General features: G+C 38.3%; 1 protein-coding gene and 1 non-coding gene across 11 annotated transcripts in view; one reads left to right on the plus strand and one right to left on the minus strand.

The window, feature by feature from the left end:
* CHL1 (cell adhesion molecule L1 like) overlaps window positions 1–21,176 on the minus strand; it is a 197,535-nt gene that overhangs the window by 99,515 nt on the left and 76,844 nt on the right. The gene's annotated exons all lie outside the window — the stretch shown is intronic.
* On the plus strand, window positions 17,359–17,461 carry LOC115859171 (U6 spliceosomal RNA). The gene has a single exon (XR_004041952.1). It is a non-coding gene; the product is annotated as a U6 spliceosomal RNA (small nuclear RNA).

Genomic DNA, 21,176 nt, shown 5'->3' on the forward strand with positions numbered 1-21,176 from the left:
CCGCGAAGACAACTGAACCACGTCACTGAAATCCATGTCTTCTCCCCCAGGGACTCTGCTTCAGATCAAATTCCTGCCTGCCTATAAGCTATCTCCACCTGAAAGACCCAAACCTCAACCTTTAGATTCCTCAAACTCAGCAAATCCAGAGGTGCATTTATTTTCCTCTCATGGCAGTTTATATCTCAGCACCGTCACCCCCCACCAAGCCTGCCACGATCAGAGTTAAAAGCTTGAGTCCCCTCAGTGTCCTAAACAAATCTTATTAGTTTTCGTTTCTGTCAGTTGATCTATGGTTGCCTCTCTAGAGAGGCAACTCTTACTCTTACTACCTTATTGCTGTCCATTATGGCAGGCTTCTAACAATTTTCTCTAATTCCATGTTCTCTAAGTTTCCCACTTCTTCCCTTCAAATTCTTGACCAGTTTGTTTTTCTGAAACCCAGTAGTGATCCTGTCATTCCCCTACTGAAATCTTCTAGGTAGATGAGCTTAAGCATTTTGTGTTAAAGTGGGACCAGGTGCTGCGACCTGGATGGAAGGCAAAGGGAAGTGGACTTTTTTTTTAAATGTCGTATTTCCAAGCAAGCTCACTATTTGTAGGTTTCTGTGTTACCATGGCTGTTCGCAGAGGCACACAGATGCAAACTGTAGATGGGGACTAATTGTCGTCCTGAAGCCACCCATCATTGCTGATGTAGTTTCACTGCTTCCCAATCAGGTTAGTACAATGTGCAACCTCCAAGCCTATGGGAGCGTAACATATAAACCCATTCTCTCACCATGTGTAAACTCATTGAAAGAGAATGGGTTTTCACCAACACACTTCTAATTAGCTGTTGGACTAGACTGTCATTTATAAAATCAAGATACTATGTCCTCCAAATATGCTATGAGCATTCAGCACTGCAACATTTCTACCTAATATTTTACCTGGAACATAGCAAGTTCTCAAAAATTGGTAGCAATATTGGAAATTTTTATTATAATTTATTCCTATCGACATTATTTATCACCTGGCCTAATCTACTTACCCACCATTTTCTCTCCTTATCACCCAAAATGGAACCAATGGTAAATATTTACAATTCCTTGGGCCCACTGCGTTCCCTTATACTTTGCCCATCTCACTCCCCTTCTCCTCCCCCAACCCGCTGAAAGCATTTTATCTTCCTGCTTTACCCCAGCAAGTGCTGATTCATCTCTCAAGATTTAACTTGTACCTTGATTCTGCATTTCTGGAGATCAACTGTGCTGCTCTTCTGAAAGATAACTGATAAATTTTTCAAAGCACCCTTATCATAATGTGTTTTTTTTAAAAACACTTCCATCACCTCACATAATTACCCATTTTTTGTGGGGTGTTAACATTTAAGATCTAGTCTCTTAACTTGCATGTATATGATACAGTATTGCTAATTATAATCACCCTGTTTTACATTAGATCCCCAGAGCTTATTCACCTTTCAACTGTAAGTTTGTACCCTTTGACCAACATCTCCCCATAGCACCCACCTCAGCCCCCCTTCTACTCTCCATTTCTGTGAGTTCAACTTCTTTAGGTTCTAAAGATAAGTGAGAATATACACAATCAAGTAAGAACAGTATTTGTCTTTGAGTTACTTCACTTAGTGTAATGCCACAATGTGTTATTTATTTACCTGGCTATGTTCCCTCCAAGACCGAAAGCTCATGGGAAGCAGGAATTGTCTCATCTATCCTCCTATAGTGTCTGGCACATGGGAGATTATTCAATAAATGTCAGCAGAATGAGTAAACTTGAAACATGTACCAATTGCATTATCCACTAAAAACCTTATCTTTCTCACAGTGTTTAACCATGTTATAGCACTTCACCATTGCACCGTTCATACTGCTTTAAAAAAATCGCTATCTGTTGAAAGACTTGTTCTGTGCCACATACCATGTTTGGGGTTTTAGATTCCTTATCTGTGATGTTAGTTTTGTGTTCCCCTCATTAGATTGTAAAAATATTGGAGAGCAGGGGCTGTTTCATTCATCTCTGTAACCACATCACTGAGGAAAAAATTTAGGAAGAATATGGTTAAACAGCAGGTCCGCCATTCAATACCTCCCTTTACCAAGAGAACACCTCTCAGAAATAAATGAGGTGGCCCAGTCCAATCTCCAGCTAATGGAGATAATGACAGACTTCCTTGCAAGGAAGTCAATGGCACTGACTTGTGAGAGAGTCCTTATCTGTGAAATGTTGACTGTCTAACACTGCCTATGGTAAACGACCCGGGATGTTAAGGTTAGTGGGGCATAGTCTATTGAAAAAAGTGGTGTTATTATCTGAACATAAAATGGAGATTTTTATGATCAAAATACTCCTTTGTACAAGTAATGAGAATGGCACACATCACTTAGAGACCTCCTGTGTGAAACTGGGCAGCATGCATGCTCTGAGGCAGCAAGAAAGGACGTGGGAACTTCACCGGAAGTCAAGTACTTCTCCCTCAGGTAATCACAAGGCACAAGAAGCAGGAAGAAGCCCCCAACCTCCAGTGAAGTTCCCACGTCCTTTCTTGCTGCATGAGAGCATGCAAGGGGCCCAGTTTTACACAGGGCTTCACCTTACCTGTACCCTTAAAATTACTAGTCAAAAGAAAGAAGTCCTGAAACATGCTACAATGTGGATAAGTCTTGAAAAAGTCATGCTAATTGCAAACAGTGGAACACAAAAGTCCATATATTGTGTGGTTACTGTACAATTCCACTTATATGATATGTCCAGAATATTTTAATCCACAGAGACAGGAAGTAGATTAATGGTTGCCCGGGGTGGGGAATGGGGAGGGGGATAGGGAGTGATGCTAACAAGTACAAAGTTTCTTTTTGTGGAACTGAAAATGTTCTGCAATTAGTGTTGATAGTTGCACAACTCTGCAAACGTATTAAAAACCACGTAATTGTACACTTCAAAGAGTAAATTGCATGGTATGTGAATTATATCTCAATAAAGCTGCTGTTTTCTCTTTCAAGAAGTAAATATATACAAATGTTAAAAAAAATTATTAGTCAAGATATATTTGGGTCAGATCTGTGATTCACAGGATTCTGTTTTTAACAATTCAACCCACTATATTATCTCAACCTCCAATAGATATTTCCTAGAAGAACACATTTTTATGCCTATTTAGCATACCGGGCGGAAATTCTGAGGGAGATCTCATTGGATATATCCAACCAACATTCACAGGCTGATACACTGTTTCTTCCTGGGACTCATAACCACTGAAAACAGTGCAGAAGTTCGGTTGTATACCCTCCGATGGAAGTAACAGGTCCACTTAGGAGTCCATTAACATAATCACAGATGATTATCAAGTGGGCCACCTAATACACGCTACCTCTGGACCTTAGAGCTATAACAGACCTACAGAGTTAGTTTGTATTTTGAAGTCTAATTCAGCTCTATAATCACTAGCCCACTGAGATGGCCGAGACATTTTCTGCATCAGAGTAAAGAAATCACAATATTAAAATCAATTTGGTCTCCTGTTGTTAACCGAGGGTCTGTTTCTTCAGTCCCACAGAGATGAGGCAAGAATGGAGCTCTCTTTGAAGCTAACAAAAGCTTAAGGTCAGATCATCTCCATGGGATACAAAGCAAACCCAGGGAGAAGTAACAGCCGAATGATATTTCAAGCGTTCTATCAGAAGGGGTACTGCTATAATGCACAGCATTCAGGCACGACTGGATACAGTTTTGTTCTCTCTTCAGTGTCTGAAGTATTGTAGGATTTTAAAATATATGATGTTCTATCTCCCATTGATTAAAAATAGCACTACTTAAGAATTGTTATTATTACACTGGTTCACACCATATTGAAAGGCATTTTGTAAGTATGAAATCAATGTCACCCACAGTCCCCGAAGTATAATATGCCTCCTAATAATGCCAAAATGTTCTACTTGCCAACGGAGAGCAAACGCAAAGATGATGATGAAGGTAACAATAATATCACTTTAATTTTCTTACAACAAAGGACACTTTTTTGATCTCTTGTCTTCCCTGTGTCAATCTCTGGTCCTTTTCTCTCATTATCTTTGGCTCTCGCCCTCATATTTATCTCCCCATCCTCTAACCATGTCTCTGTTCTAATCCTTTTGCTTGGTACCTCTCCCATCTATGCCCCTCTCACTAACTTCAGAATTCCCATCACCTCTTTCTGTTCTTCCCAATGCACATATTCTCCTCTCCACACTTGCTATCGTTCACCCTGTCCCCCCGACTTCACTATGCACTTTAAGTGCCGTCATTATATGCGTATATATTTCAACAAACCTAAAAAAAAATCATATGTACGTTGCTTTAACTATTCTGCTCTGATTTAAGTCTATATTTCCCCCCTTACAGTGCTTTTGTCATGATATGATGAACAGCTATTATGTGTCTATAATCCTACCTTTTTTTTTTTTAAATAACTTCCCACGCATTCTGTCCCAGGTGTGGCCTCATGGTCTAAGGTGGGGCATCCACAGCCCCTGACTTCTCCAGGTCACTGTGATATATGAATGTGTGGCCCAAGTGTGAGTAATGAAAACGATACCCTGAGAATTCCCAAAGCCTCTTTTCCCCTGTGGTCATGAATTTATGAAAGCATGGATCAAAAACTGCCAGTGACCATGGTTCTAAATTCATGGATAAGTCAATTTAAAGAGAAAGTGAAACGTACACACAGATAGAAGGAGAGACAGATATGAGAGGTGAAAGCATCTGAGTCCTTGTATCAGTATCTGTAAGGCCAGATCCATCCATATTTTCACACAGCTTTCTTAAATGAAATAATAAATTCCATATTTGACATTAACTAATGTGAGCTCAGTTTTCATCACTTGCAATTTATCTGTAAAAATATAAAAATCTATATATTGGAGTACAGATCTGAACTCGATGACAGGCAGGTGTAGTTTTCAGTTTGGAGAAAAACCAAAACATTTATCAAGTAAGGAATTCAGTGTATAAGGGGCTGCTAAAATAGAAATTTCAGCTGAGACACCAAGACACTCAAGAAATACCTTCCAAAGAATATGATGGATAAATCATAGCATTCACCAAGAAGGGTCCTAACCTCCTCACCACATCAAAGACGTAAAAAGATGGTGAGCTGATGAAAATTAGACGAGTGTTTCTTTAGAGAGACTTGTGCAGTGATTCCAACTCCCATCCTCCCCCAGGTAGGAGGCGTGCTATGGGTCCATCTTCTAAACTCAAACCAAATGAGGGAGAGTTAAGAGTTGGCAGATGATTGTACAAATCTACTTATGGTCACCTAAGCCTGGAACAAGGGAACAGAGCATACCTCTTCACTAGACAAGCAGTCTGCCATTCGGTAAAGAGCAAATAGTAAAGGAAGTGCAAAAGAAAAGCCACCGTCATTGCTTTGCTTCATGGGCCCTTTTCATGTGCTTAGCAAATTGCGTTTCACTTGATAATACTTCCAAATTCAACTGCATTACCTAGAGGTAGAGAACTGATTTTTTCATTCTCTTAGAATAGGGCTAACATTTTCCTTTATGTTTTTAAGGACTCTGGTAGAGATGGATGATTCAGAACAGAAAAAAGCCTTCCTTTTTAAGGGGAACAGAACTTACCAGGCCCAAATATGCCTCTTTGGCATACGGATCATTTTAGCCTGATTATTTTAAGAAACAGCAAACACAGGATAAGTTCTAAAAACTGAGTAGAAGTTACTCTTCTGTGAGAGATAGTTACACTATTTCCATTTATGAAGGTAATCTTCTCATTTCTAGGGTGTCTCCCTCTCTGTACCAGGAAGAGAAGAATGACTGTAAAACTCTAGAAACTCCTATTCATGGAGAAAGCAATGACTTAAATGGACACGATAAACTTACCCTTGTTCACTGTGCTTTTTCCTCATAAACTCACTTAACTGGCTTCCTCTCCTACCTCTAAATATCTTCCTTTTATCTCTGCTGAAGACGGTTTAAGGTTATCACTTGGGCCATTTTGGAGAGTTACTCAGTTTTCCTGGATATCTTCTATATATACAGGAGATATATACATTATTAAACTTTTGTTTCTTTTCCCACATGTTGATTTTTCTCTTCTTTTTTTTTTTTTTTTATTACAGGGGGGTCTCAGCCAAGAAACTAGAGGGAAAAATCATTTTCCCCCTCACACACTTTCAAAGAACAAAACGTGATAATTCTGCATCCATGACCCCTCTCTTCTCATGACTTAATGCTACTTTTTAATATACTTTTTGTTGGTGGCATTATTTTTGTTTTAAGACTTACACATGTAAGTCCCATGCAGTGCTTTTGCCCATTAGTCAAAAGGCAAGTAATGTTCAAGCAGCTGTTCCTTTTGTGGCTCTGGGGCACTAATAACTCTTGCAATCAAACACTGTGTGCTCTTTGACTTCTTCCCTAGCTTCTTTGAAATGGTAACCATTCATGGAAGGACGGTGATTCTGTATGGACCTTTAGCTCCTTATCACTCTTATGGGCCCTCTCAAGAAATGTGAAATCCAGCTCTCTCTCTAAACCCTTGGGATCTCCAAACTGTTGGGATGCGGATTAGAAGGAAAAGTGTGCTTACAAACAGAAATGACTTGGTGGAATCATATTTATGGCTATAACACCCAAAAAAGAAAGTGTTAAAAACAAACAAACACAGGTCCAACATGGAGTCACTTATGCTAGGCCACGCTACCTAACTAGAGCTTAATACCTAACCTAACTGAAGCTGAGACCTCCCCCAAAAATGTAGTCCTAACTCGTCAATCAAGAACTTTCTGGTTAGCATCAGTGAGGTAATCTGTCATAGGACCATCTCCAACCCCCAAAGGAAGGTGACAAAATCTGCCACACAGACTGCTTCCCCTATAGGTAGGTTGCCTGAGCCTGAAATCATCTTTTTTGTTTATGACTTCCTTGTCTTGCCTTTAAAATCCTTTCCCTTTCTGTAGCATGGAGCTCCTCTCTACTCACTAGATGGGATGCTGCCTGATTCATGAGTCTTTCATTAAAGCCAATTAGATCTTTAAAATTTACTCAGTTGAATTGTGAAGTTAAAAAGGAAGGAAGGAAAAAAAAAAAAGAGTCAAAAATTCATCTATTTATAAATTATCATTTTAGTAAGTAGGATTACAATAAGCGATCTAAAATATCTTAGAACAGCATTACAGTGTCTGGCACAGAGTAAGTATCCCATAAATGTCTATTAAATAAATAAAAAAGAATAAATCAATGACATTGACTCCCTACCATTTAGACATATATTGTCATGCATTGTCACGGTGAGTAGTTTGAAAGGTGAATTCTGGTCAGCTTCACTTCTAAAGGTCAAAATGTGTTCTGTCTTGCGATGTGGTGAATTGAATTTATTAACTATGTTGATTTAATTATTAGTTCCTACTTGGTGTACTGTTATTAATATATTAATTTCATATTCAGAAAAAAAAATCTGCACCCTCCCCATGTTCACTGCAGCATTATTTACAATAGCCAAGATATGGAAACAACCTAAACGTCTATCAATGGATGAATGGATAAAGAAGTGTGTATATATACACAATGGAGTATTATTCAGCCACAAAAAAGAATGAAATCTTGCCTTCTGTGACGACATAGATGGACCTCAACAGCATAATCCTAAATAAAATAATTCAGACAGAAAGATAAATACTGTATGATCTCTCTTGTATGTGGAATCTTAAAAACAACAAGCTCATAGATATAAATATGGAGAATATAGAGAAATGGGTCAACTGGGTTTTCTTTAAAGTTTCAATAAATTGAAAATTTTTTAAAATAAGAATTATTTTTAAGGATTTAATGAATGGCTACCTTTCAAAATACAGTAACAATAGTAACGTGAAAAAAAAGAAAGAAAATGGACGGGTTTCTCTTAGATGCCTAATATATCATGAAGAATCTTGGTATAATTTGGTTTTGGTCATTGTTTTTAGAGTAACGCTCACAAACTACAATCCTACTTTGCTTTTCTAAGCATATGTAGCTAAATAATATTACATGGGTAATGTGAGTTCTGATAATTTCTTTTTTATTACTAATTTTAGTTTTTTGGCCGTACTGCATGGCTTGCAGGATCTTAGTTCCCAGGCCAGGGATCAAACCTGTGCCCCCTGCACTGGAAGCACAGAGTCCACTGGACCGCCAAGGAATTCCCTCTTTTTCTACTTAGGTCAGTGGACTCAAAAATAACCTCCTGATTCTAACATTTATTGTTAAAAATCTCGTACAGCCTTTCCTCGTATCCATGTTACAAAGCACAATGTAACACACAAACATGAATTCAATGATATCTTCAAGTCAGAGGGGCTGAGAATAATCATTTGGAAACTTTGAGAGGAGCACAGAGGTGAAAGATGAAGAGGAATAGCCAGTATCTCAAACATTAGAACATATCCTGCCTGACCTTTGATTTCTCAACAAATATTCCATATTATTGGCTTCTGTTTATTTTACATTTGCTTTTTTTTTCTTCCAGGAAAACTGGGAAAGATCCAGCTAGTTTAGATATTCAATCTATTTCTTTTCCAGCTAAAAAGTTTCCATTTACATTTCTACCTCAGCATTTCTAAATTTTAATAATGCATCAACAGTTCATTATTTAAAGGAAAGATAATGTCTTATAAACTAACCTAAAGCATTATGCTGTATCTATATACTTACATCCAAACAATCAATAAACATTTATTGGGTCTTCCCATAAACCATAAGTCAGGTTGATAAAAATCATTAAAAAGCATTGGTACTTTATTTATGCAAGAATATCAATGTTCCTCCCAACAATATTTATCTCCTGGGGCATGGTGAATCAAACTTACTAATTATGTTGGCTGTATTAATTTCTACTCTAGTGCTGTAGACAACGTTTCTAATATAAAAATTTTATACTTAGAAAAGAATTACTTTAAAAGGATGTACTGAATGAATGACTTAAAAAGATGACTCTTTATTTCCGTAAGTAAAATAGCAATAAATAAGTATACGGTACAGGCAAGCAAAATTTTGTCATTAGATATGTGCACATATCACAAAGTCAGTGCCTAAAAGATTAGGACTCATTCAAGCAACATTTTCCCTGTTTGCAGTAACAACACAAGCTTTTACAGTCCTGACTTAAAGCATCTTTGATGAAAATGGTGCGTGTGTCATTTCGATAAGTTTATAGGACTTAACATATGGAGTCAGCATTGCTGGATTGTGAATTCATAAGAAACACCTTTATCATTTCCAGAGCTTGTACACAGCAGAAAATGCAATAAAGAGTGACACACAGATAATAGTTTTAACATTTATGAAAAATGCAACATGAATCATTGTGAGCCTTTCTTTCTCCTGTTTAACACTGCTATCAAAATAAGAACGTGGATTCAAAGGTAAGTATAAATCCTGCCTCAGGAGTATTTCCAAACATGCAAAGGTTTCATAAGCTGAACTGCAAGAGAATTTCCCTGCTGTGAGGCTCTACAGGACAAGCACAGTCAGCAGGATGTTAAGAATCCTTCCGCAAACATATGTTACCTAAGCTACTGGACTGATCCAAGGCTCATTATGTTTGCTGACAATCATTTTGAAAAGGCATAGGTCTAACACTTCTAAGGCAGCCAGTCATCATTTCAAAAAAGAATCAAAAGGTGTCCTTTAAAAGTCTCTAATTTGGGGCTTCCTGGTGGCGCAGTGGTTGAGAGTCCACCTGCCGATGCAGGGGACACGGGTTCGTGCCCCGGTCCGGGAAGATCCCACATGCCACGGAGCAGCTGGGCCTGTGAGCCATGGCCCCTGAGCCTGCGCGTCCAGAGCCTGTGCTCCGCAACAGGAGAGGCCACAACAGTGAGAGGTCCGCGTACCACCAAAAAAAAAAAAAAGTCTCTAATTTGAAGAATGGTTAATTGAAAATATCAATATTTCAAAAAATTTCATACTTGACTGCTTAAGTAAACCAATTACTTATGTTGTAAGTTTTTATCAGTGCCCTTAAACACTGTTATAAGAAAGTCAAGGGGATGGCCAGAGTGATTAGGCCATCTTTCCACTGCTGGAATATTTAATTCCCTCTGAGGAAGAAAAATAAAAAATAAAACCAAATTCAACATGAAGAAAATTATATATTTATTCAACATGTTTTGCAAGGAACCTCAATAATAAAAAGATGCAGGTAGAATTTATTTATAAAAATAGTGAAACAGTTAGGCTGATATGTATGATACTATTATAAATTTGCATTTATGTTTTCAGAGGACAATAGGTTTGAAAGTCCTTCCTCCTTAGGAACTGCAAAATTAACCTTTTGTTAACCAATCTTTCCTCCTGCCCTTGCATTAAGGGAGCCACTAATTATTATATTAAACATACATATTAAACAGGCAATCCCTACTTTATAGCAAAAATGTCCTATAATAATGTGCTAAACTGTATATCACTTATAAATTCACCAAGATGCTAATTACCATGTTATTAAAAATCGTTACAATTGTCACCATAGCTAACATTTTTGCATGTGGTTACAGCTACACTCACCTTATTGACATTTGATGTTAACATCAGTTCCACAAAGTTCCTCTTACAATGAGGGAAGGGGTTCATGCAGTCCTTTAAGCATTAATTGAATGCCTGCTATGCTCCCAGAATAAGGCCACGGGTTGGGAAGGAGAAAGGGGTGAAGACATGGCTCCTTCCTAAATTGTATTAGTCAGGGATGGTTAATTAGAATCTGCCCCTCAATTAAGCAAATCAGGAACCAAGAGATGGAAGGCAACACTAAACCAAAGTCTTCCATGGGCTCATTAAGTGACTAAGGGAAGCTAGTTTTCTCTTTTCTAACCTAAGAAGCATATGCAGGTGGCCCTCATTATTCGCAGATTCTATATTTGCAAATTAACCTAGCTACTAAAATTTATCTGTAGCCCCCAAATCAATACAGTACTTTTGTGGTCATTCACAAATACGTACAAAGCATCAAAAATTTTTGAGTTGCCTGATACAAGTGTTTCTAGCTGCGTTGAACAAGGAGGTAGCTCTGCCTTTTTGTTGCAGTTCTCATACTGTAAAGAAGTGTCCTTCTCACGGTCTATTTAGTTTTTCTTGTTTTTAGGCCTTTTTTCTTTTTTGGCCACATCACGCAGCTTGCTTGCAGGATCTTAGTTCCCTGACCAGGGACAGAACCCATGCCCTTGACAGTGAAGACACGAGTGCTAACCACTGGACCACCAGGGAATTCCCTCGTTTTAATGCTTTTTGTTGTTAATTTCACTATATAAAACGGCTCACTATTTAAAAGTGTGGTGCTCAAGTGCTGTTTACCGTTCCTAAGTTCAAAAAGGCTGTGACGAGTTTGCAGCAAAAACACATGTATTAGGTAAGTTTCATTCAGGAATGAGTTACAGTGCTATTGGCCCTGAGATCAATGTTAATGGATAAACAATATATATAATGAAGCATCTTAAAACAGAAACATACATACAACAAGGCTATGTATTGATCGGTTATAGAAAATGTTGTGATCAAAAGCTCTAAGAAACCTAACCCTGTGTTTCCCCTTAGGAACAATGGTTCTCGGTATTCCATCAGTATTTGTGGCAACTTTATAGAATATAACTACCCTAAATAATGAGAATCAGCTGTAAATGTTATTGTTTTTAATTATATTTTATAGCATCTCTCATATTTTTGAATTAGTTTGAGAAAAATCTTAATCCATAATAAAAGATTAAACCAAAAATCCAAGGATTAAGTAACCTATTGTCCATAATTTCCTTCACAATATTAATTGTATCAAGTTTCTATGTGTTTAAGGTAAAAAGAAATGAACTTTGCAGCAGTGAATTTTTAATTGCCAAAGTAATTACATAAACATTTGTTCCACAACTCCCTTTTAAATGAAAAAATATTTTTTAAGATCATGAAATTAAAGCAAAATAAATGATGCTTATATGTATATACACATATGTAAATATATATATATATTTTTTGCTTGAATTCTAGGTTTTCAGTTCACACATTTCCCCTACATTGCACTTCAGTGTCATTTAATCTGTGTTCCAATGGAAGAGCTATTGATTAAAGGTATTCAAAAGAGTGGAATAGGTATTCTGATAGGTAGGTATTCTAAAATGCTTCTCAGTTTCACAATAAAGCTTATCCCCAGCTCTTTTTAATAACCTGTCTTCTCCATATAAAGATGGTGTTCATGGTCCTGTTGATTTTAAAACAAGTTTAAGGTCCACCCCTGTGAACACAGCCTGACACACAGAGAATGCAAAGATGGAACCCCCCCAACGCGTGTGCACACACACGCGCGCGCGCACACACACACACACACACACACACACACATTTGTCAGGAAAATGCTGAGAGCCCTAACCAGTAGAGGCGGGGGGTTGGCAGGGAACTGATCACATCCTCCTACATGGCCCCCTCTGGTGACAAACAGCATTTGTGAAATAGCAGCCCAGGGGTCAGGGTAAAATCTGTGGCAATGGAACTGGACCAAAAAATAGACTCAGAGGAACAGTAGATATGTAACCTTGACCTCATTAGCAGCAAACAGTAACCAACTGCTAATTACCTTATGGCTATATTGTAAACTGATAACGTGTGTATATAAATTGTGTATGTGTGTATGTAAATTGGGTATGCTTGGCACCTAAAATTTGCAAGAATTTAATATGATTTAAGTTAGGGAGAGATGGTACTAGATTAACCAACACCCTCTAATGGAAAATGAAGGTTAAATCTTAAAGTAGTGATGAACTTTCTGGTGGAAAACATACTAATTGTACCAAGTATATTCACTTAGTCACATTAATTTAGCTTTGTTCTGTCCTGTATTCTGAGGAGGAGATAATTCAATCAGAATCAAAGTAAAATGAAGCTAAAGGTTACCAGTAAAATAATACGTATGTTCTTCAAGAACAAAAATAATTCTTTTAGTAGGCACATCACAATAAAAAGGATGCTGTAAGTAAATTAAACAGTTTCTTAGAAATCCAGTTAGTTCCATGTATTGAATATATAACCTGAAGGATTAATTACATCAGAGCAGAGAGTGGCATTTATAACCTCTACAGAAGAAACTTTAGGACAGATTCTAAGATTACAAAGAGATGTCTCCCTCATCTTCCCCAAAGCACAGTTTTATAGCAACAAATAACTACAAAGCCGCATGTCTTTAATGTCTCAGTTCAAGTTTATACAAGAGACGGTGAGAAAACAACCCAAGATATAAGCCTACCAAGTGGCAATTACGGTTTGAACAGAAAAGGAAAGATCTCCAGCATCTAATACATATTGAGTGTCTATAAGTGCCAGGCACAGAGCTAGCATCCAGAGACACAGTGAAAGACAAGACAGACTTCATCACTGACTTAGTAGAATTTATATTTTAATGATGGCAAAGAGAAATACAAATGAATATAATGGTCATGGTAAGCGCCATGCAAGAGACAAACTGGGTGACGTAACTGAGAATAGGGTAGGCAAGGACCTCTTAGGGGGCTTAAAGGAGGTCTCCCTTGGGATATTTATGTTGGAACCAGAATTGTGAAAATGGGGGTAATGAAATTTATGAACTACGTTCATTGTGAATTTTGTTCACACGTTGCTCATTATTATAATTATATTCAATTATGAAAATGGGGAGGAGAAAAAAAACTGCCAGAGAGACACATAATGAGCAAAACTATATAAAGTTTCATCACAAGTCTGGAAACACTGCCCCCTCTCACTGCAACCATTTTTCTTTCTACCTCTAGCACCAATGCAGAGTCACATAGGTTCATAATCAATAAAGACCACAAAACCAAGAAAAGAAAAATCCCACAGTTTCTGTTGTTAAGTCACTTCCAGAGGATATAGACTGCTCATAATAAAGCTATTATTTATCAAGCCTTGGCTATGTTATACGCATGCTTTGTATAGTACTTCATTTAATCCTCACAAGTCAAGAAGGCAAGCGTTATAAACTCTGTTCTGCAGTTGAGTAAACTAAGATAGAGTCTAAGTAATTTGTCGGCAGGTACACAGCTGTGGAGGAGTCAGGTTTGTATTCCGAAGCACAGTTGGACCTGTCAGACTGTGATTTTTAACTACTATGCTAGAAAGCAAAATTAAGGAAAGAATTGAAATGATTATCTTCTCTGGCTTTCTTTATTCATCCAATCATGTTCCCACTGACTGTACTGAATTTTGCACTCAATTACTTAATTGCAGTATAAAAATAGACTTTGGCTTCTCTGGCGACACAACTTTTACATGCCAGGGATACTTGTAGAGAGAACAGTGGGAGGGACTTCAGATTTCACTGAAATGCCCGAATCAAACAGCTGTAACGATACCTTCCTCAGATAAGAACTATCTTACCTTGTAGTCTGTATTTTTGTTTTGTAGAATTCCACATTTCATCAAGATGCCTGAATGGCAGCTTGATCCAGTTTTGACTTGATCCAGTGTGTAGCATAAAAGATGAAGATGTGATAGTGAAGTCATCATTCTAATTAATATTTCAATCATGCTTGCTAACAGCCTTTTACTTCCAATAGATAAACCAGCTTGCAAAAGGCGAGCACACCCCAAAAGATTTATCTAGGATTTCTCTTCAAACAGGAAATACAACCAGTGTTCAGACTATCTTATTGTGATTGGTCAAAGAGTGACATAATAGATTCTGTGATATTTTATACTTAATTTCATTATCTACACTAATGGAATTATAAATGAATCCACACACTCATAAGTTCATAGTTTTCCATTACCACAACTATATATAATTATCTAAAATACAGCCACCTTATTCAGTTATGCCTGCCTTAAAATGGGTATTTCAGTCCAATTCGAATTTAAAGAAAAATTAGGAATGTCTGATTAATGATTTGGGGTCTAACGAAGTTAGAGAGAAAAGTCATTCTCAAGATAAACATCATTTCCCTGCTTTCTTTTAAATCTATCAGGCCAGGATTTTTTCTTTTCTTTTTTTTTTTTTTTTTTTTTTTTTTTTTTTGCGGTACGCAGGCCTCTCACTGTCATGGCCTCTCCCGTTGCGGAGCACAGGCTCCGGACGCGCAGGCTCAGCGGCCATTGCTCACGGGCCCAGCCGCTCCGTGGCATGTGGGATCTTCCCGGACCGGGGCACGAACCCGCGTCCCCTGCATCGGCAGGCGGACTCTCAACCACTGCGCCACCAGGGAAGCCCCAGGATTTTCTTTCAGCAATTTTCTCTGGTCACCCCCATCTCCCCAGTTATATACAATGTCAAGAAGGTAGAAATCATATTTGTCATGTTCTCTGAATAATGTCCAGCTCTGGTCACAGGATGTTTTAAAGTCTGCATATCTCACATGTGTTTTTAATGGTCCAGTATTCATGGCATTGTTATGAGAGTGAATATCTTTACATTGGTAGGATTATACACCGTCATTTAAAAATGAGCCAGACTTCAATTCGTTTGGAACAGTTTCTAAAAATTTCCATACAAATATTCCAGTGTTGTTCACATGTACAGATAAGTCAATATGCCAGCAAACGATCACCTCTTTACACTCCTAACATAAACCTTGTGTGAATAAGACATACGTCAACATGACTGAATAATTCATTCACATCCTTGCTTTGCTGTCCTCGTACTACTCAGGGCTCACATTAAATGTCACCTCAGACAGTCCTTCTTAGTTCACTAATCTAATGTTACCCATCACCCCCTCACAACCTCCTGCTTTATTATTAACAGAATACTTATCAGCGGTAACTTTTATTTAGGCGTTTGTTCTTTTTTTTTCCCCCTGGTTCTAACCAAGGCCAGTAAACAGCATAAGAACAGAGACTTATATTTCACAAATCATTCCCACTACCTAGCAAAGTACTTGCCACATAAGAAGTATACAATAGGGCTTCCCTGGTGGTGCAGTGGTTGAGAGTCCGCCTGCCGATGCAGGAGACACAGGTTCGTGCCCCGGTCCGGGAAGATCCCACATGCCGCGGAGCGGCTGGGCTCGTGAGCCATGGCCGCTGAGCCTGCGCGTCCGGAGCCTGTGCTCCACAACGGGAGAGGCCACAACAGTGAGAGGCCCGCGTACCGCAAAAAAAAAAAAAAGTACACAATAAATGCTTGTTGAATGATATGTGAGTGGATGAATCAATGTGTGAGAATGGAAACCTGAGAAACACATGTGGAAATACATTCATTCATCCGATAAATACCCCATCTTTAGGCATCATGTAATACTGATTTTTAAGAACTTGCATATTATGATGAAAGAAGAAAACATGTCTTTTATACCAGTGGTTCTCAACTGAGTGCAGAGGGGAAGGACATTTCACAATATCTGAAGATGTTTTACTTATCACAACTGGCAGGGTAATACTGGCATCTACTGGGAGGCCAGGGATGCTGATGCTAAGCGTTCAACACTGTGTAAGATAGCCCCCTACAAAACAGAAGTACCCAGCCCCAAACTTTAAGAGTACTGATGCTTTATACTATTCTCTATTCCTCATAAGAATTTAACTTAACACATATTTATTAGGCAACTACCATATGCTAGTATCAAATTGAATTTCTGTGAAGAAAAAAAGACATGCTGTAGATGGATTACAAACAGATTAACTAATAGATAGTTGACTTGCTAGATGGAAAGATAGAGGGATATATGGCTGGCTGCATGGGTACTTCATAGATAGACATATGCATATATAAACCAAACTACAGCAGTCACAACACTCCGTGTTGGACTAAAATAAACCATATTAGTGATTGCTAATTGCAGGACATTTATAGTCTTGCTATCATCTTATTGTATCTCCATAGAACATGTTCTTTTTAACAATAAAATATTGGACTGCATAAAAAGATGCACATGAGTTTGGGGAGAGACTGTATGGTCATTCTGGCATTATTGCTAATGATATTTGTGAACAGATTGGCCGTAAGTGAGAACCGATCACCAGTTTTTAGTTAGGTGCCCCATGAAGTAAATATAATGTCTTCTTCAAATGAAAGGCATGTGTCTCTTTCCCAAAAACAAGCATCACTGTGACAAGTGAGAAATGTATTAACTATGTAGATGGAATGCTTCTGCATATGATTCGGTAGCAAACTGGAATCTAGGCAAAGACTTTGAGCAGAGGCTTTTCAAAAACAGATGCTCCAATAGTGGGGATTATACTTAGATCACTGGATAGAAAAGAAAAATTGTATTTCCTTGGAGGTCCTACATTTTACATAGCATGGCCCATAAATCAGGTTATGAGTAGCAAAGGCAGGATTTATAAAAAGATAGGGAGTAGAGGTAGCTTCCTCCAAGTCTTCCTCATTTCCACTATAGTATGGAGGGACCCATAGTGTATGCTTTGGAAGCTCATATATTAAAACTGAAATGATACGGAGAAGATTACCATGGCCCCTTTTTAAGGATGACATGTAAACTTACGAGGTCTTCCACATTTATCAGTGGGATGACATATTCAAAGTGCTGATGATCAACCAAAAATTCTAAGTCCCTCAAGACAATTCTTCAAAATTAAGGAGAAATTAAGACATTCCCAGGTCAACAAAAACTTAATTTGATGCTACCATATCTGTCCCACAAGAAATATTAATGTGACTCCTTCAAGCTGAAATGAAAGGGCACTAGATGTTAAGTGGAATTTACACAGGGGAATAAAAAGCACCAGTAAAGGAAAATATATGACACTGTATATGTTTTTTTTTTTTTTTTTTTCCAGTACACAGGCCTCTTACTGTTGTGGCCTCTCCCATTGCGGAGCACAGGCTCTGGACGCGTAGCCTCTGTGGCCGTGGCTCACGGGCCCAGCCGCTCCGCGGCACGTGGGATCTTCCCGGACCGGGGCACGAACCCGCGTCCCCTGCATCGGCAGACGGACTCTCAACCACTGTGCCACCAGGGAAGCCCTATATGTATTTTTTATAGCTCTTTTTTCCTCCTGATTAAAAGATAATGACATGAAGCAATAATTATAAAACTGTATTGATGAGTTTACATTGTATAAAGATGTGATTTGTATGACAGTAACAGCACAAAGCAGAGAGGAGATAACAGGAATATACTGGGGCAAAAGTTCTGTATACTACTATTTAGTATTAATCTGATACATTGTTTTAGGTCAGACTAATTGTAATCCTCAGGGCAACCATTAAGAAAATAAAATTTTAAATACAGAAAAAGAAGCAACAAGGGAAGTAAAATGATACACTAGCAATTATTTAACACAAAAGAAGGTACTAAGGGAGGAGTAGAAAAACAAAAAAATTGACAGAAAAGATAGCAAAATGCTAGATGTCAATTCTACTGTATCAATAATTACATTAAATGTAAATGGATTCAACACTCTAATTTGAAAGCAGAGCTTAAAGAAAATTTTCCAGCCAGATGCTGTTCAGAAGTGAAAAACTTCTGATTCAAAAATGTTTATAGGCTGAAAGTAAAAGGAAGAAAAAGTAACCGAAACAGATCTTGGGTGGCTATACTACCATTAGACAAAACAGACTTTAAGAAAAACATTGTTACTAAAGACAAAGAGGGACATTCTTTAAAATGCTAGTAAGTCAACCCATCAGAAGATATAACAATTATAAACTAAGTGTACCTTAAAACAGAGTCCAAATACACAAGATTAAAAATGGACAGAAATGAAAGGAGAAATAGACAATTCAATGATAATAGTTGGAAATTTCAATACTTCACTTTCAATAATGGATAAAATACCTAGGCAGAAGATCAACAAGGAAACTGAAGATCCAGAAGTTTCCATGGGCTTTTGTGGGAGGACACAGGAAGAGCTGAATAGAAAACCACAGAGACACTATACCAGGATGGAGTAAACCTGTATTAGTATGAGTTCTCCAGAGAAAAAGAACCAACAGGATATGTATATATGCATATAGATGTAAATACAGATATACAGGGATTTATTTTGAGAAACTGGCTCACACAGTAGTGGGGTTTCTTAAATCCCATTTGTGCAGAGTAAGCTAAGAGGCTGGAGACTCAGGAATGAGTTGCAGTTTGAGCCCACAGGCCGTCTGCTGGCAGACTTCCTTCTTGCCATCAGGCAAGGTCAGACTCTGTTCTATAAAAGCCGTCAACTGATTGCATGAGGCCCACCCACACCACAGAGGTCAATCTGCTTAATGTTCACCAATTTAAATGTTAATCGCATCCAAAAAAATACCTTCACAGAAACACCTAGAATAATGTGTGACCAAATATCTGGGCACTGTGGCTTAGCCAATTTGACACATAAAATTAACCATTGCAGGCTCCAGTGATGAGTTGGACAGATGATATGGCTAAGACTCAGAGAGGCCTAGCACCACGTATGGCTGTTAGCACAACTGAAGTCATCTTGGGCGCTTACATTTTCTCCTGTGCTTCCTCTCACCCTACCCAGGACTGTACTGGGCAGTAAATCACTTCTGTTACAAAGGGCTTTGTAGTTAATAGGTATCATTTAATAATCATTAGGACCAGATGGCCTCAATGCTCTGTTAGTCCCGTTAGTCCCCAAACTATGATGACAACTTGTACTGACTATTCCCCCCAGCCACAAAACTACTGATAGTTACCCATTCATAAATCTTGACTTACGAATTCACGTCCTGTTTCCAAGCACCTATCCCTATGCCCTAGGTTAACTATAAAATTATCCCAATGGCCCACTGGCAGTGTGGAATGCAGCTGCAAATGCTTCCAGATCTGTGTCTGCCCAATCCCACCCCTGTGAGTAAATTACCCTGCCTCATTTTTCAGTCTCATGATGCGTGTCCAGTTTGGTGGGCACTTTTTGTTCCCCCTGTCCTCCAACACACCACTTAACAAAACTTGAGGTGGAGAATCAAAACCAGAGGATTTCTGGGCCCTGGTAGTGCAAAAGAACCAGCAGAATCACAATTTTGCCAGCCTCATAACTTACAACAGCCTGGGGTGCTGGTCATGACTGGGTGACTTAGACATTAAATGCTAACCGCAGGGCATGATGGTGAGAGCAAGAAGGGAATCAGAAGATAGCACGGGCCTGATCACTTGGCTATGAGCCCCTTTCTATGCACCCATGGAGTCATGTAAATTCCCAGGCTCTTTGGCAATTTCTTGGGGAGTAGAAGTCTAAAAAGGAATATCTGAAGCACTGAACAATTGCTAAGGAGACTAAGTTACTCAAAACGGTTAAGGTTTTACAACCTGAACACTACTGAAATTTTGGACTAGATAATTCTTTGCTTTCGAGAGATATCCTGCGCATTGTAGAACGTGTAGGAGCATCACTGACCTCTACCCATGAGAGACCAGTAGCACCCTTTCCTTTCCCAAGTTGTGACAATCAACAATCTCTCCAGACATTGTCAGATACTCCCTGAGGGGCAAAATCACTCCAGATGAGAACCACTAGGTTAGAGAATGTGATATTCTTAATTGGAAAATTCTCTAGCCAAGAGTTTTACATATTGTGTGTGTATGTGTGTATATACATCCGTATGTGTGTGCACACGTTTGTATGTGGGTGTGTATGAGTGACAGGGAGGATGGGCACTTACTATTAGTTAACTCCTAAAACCAGGGAGGAAAAAGATTGCCATCTATAACCCATGGGAGAAGAATATGTATTAAACTACCCAGCTAACCAACACACCAAAGTTCTTGTAGTTCAACTCTTTACCCTCCACTGATCCCTCATAGGAAAAGTCATTTAGTTGATTATAGTCGAGGTGACAGTTTCCATCACCCCAACTCTCGCCTCTTGTGCCATTCTTGAATGCTTGCCTTTAGACAGCTTCAGGCTCTCTTTCTCAGATCCTGTTCGCATGTAGTAAATATACCAGAAGGAGTTCTGAACCAGCTTTACCAGTAATGAAAATATTTCAGCATTTTAATTCTTATCTAACTTATTTTGTAGGTCCTTCAGTTTGCCATTAATGATAAAATGATTTGCCACAGATTATTTTCTTCTTTTAAGAAGAAAATTATTTTCTTTTTTCAAGAAGACTGAGTTTCAATTTTCTTGACAAATTTTGCTAGAAAAAGGTTTATATACCATCCATGTCAACACAACAGTCTCTTGAAAAACCCCTGCAAAATCTCCCATTCTTTTAAGTACAAATTGTCATCACTGTTGCTGAAATTAAGTCTTAGTCTATCAATAACATTT

The sequence above is a fragment of the Globicephala melas genome, chromosome 11 (assembly GCF_963455315.2).
Source record: "Globicephala melas chromosome 11, mGloMel1.2, whole genome shotgun sequence".
Classification (NCBI taxonomy): domain Eukaryota; kingdom Metazoa; phylum Chordata; class Mammalia; order Artiodactyla; family Delphinidae; genus Globicephala; species Globicephala melas.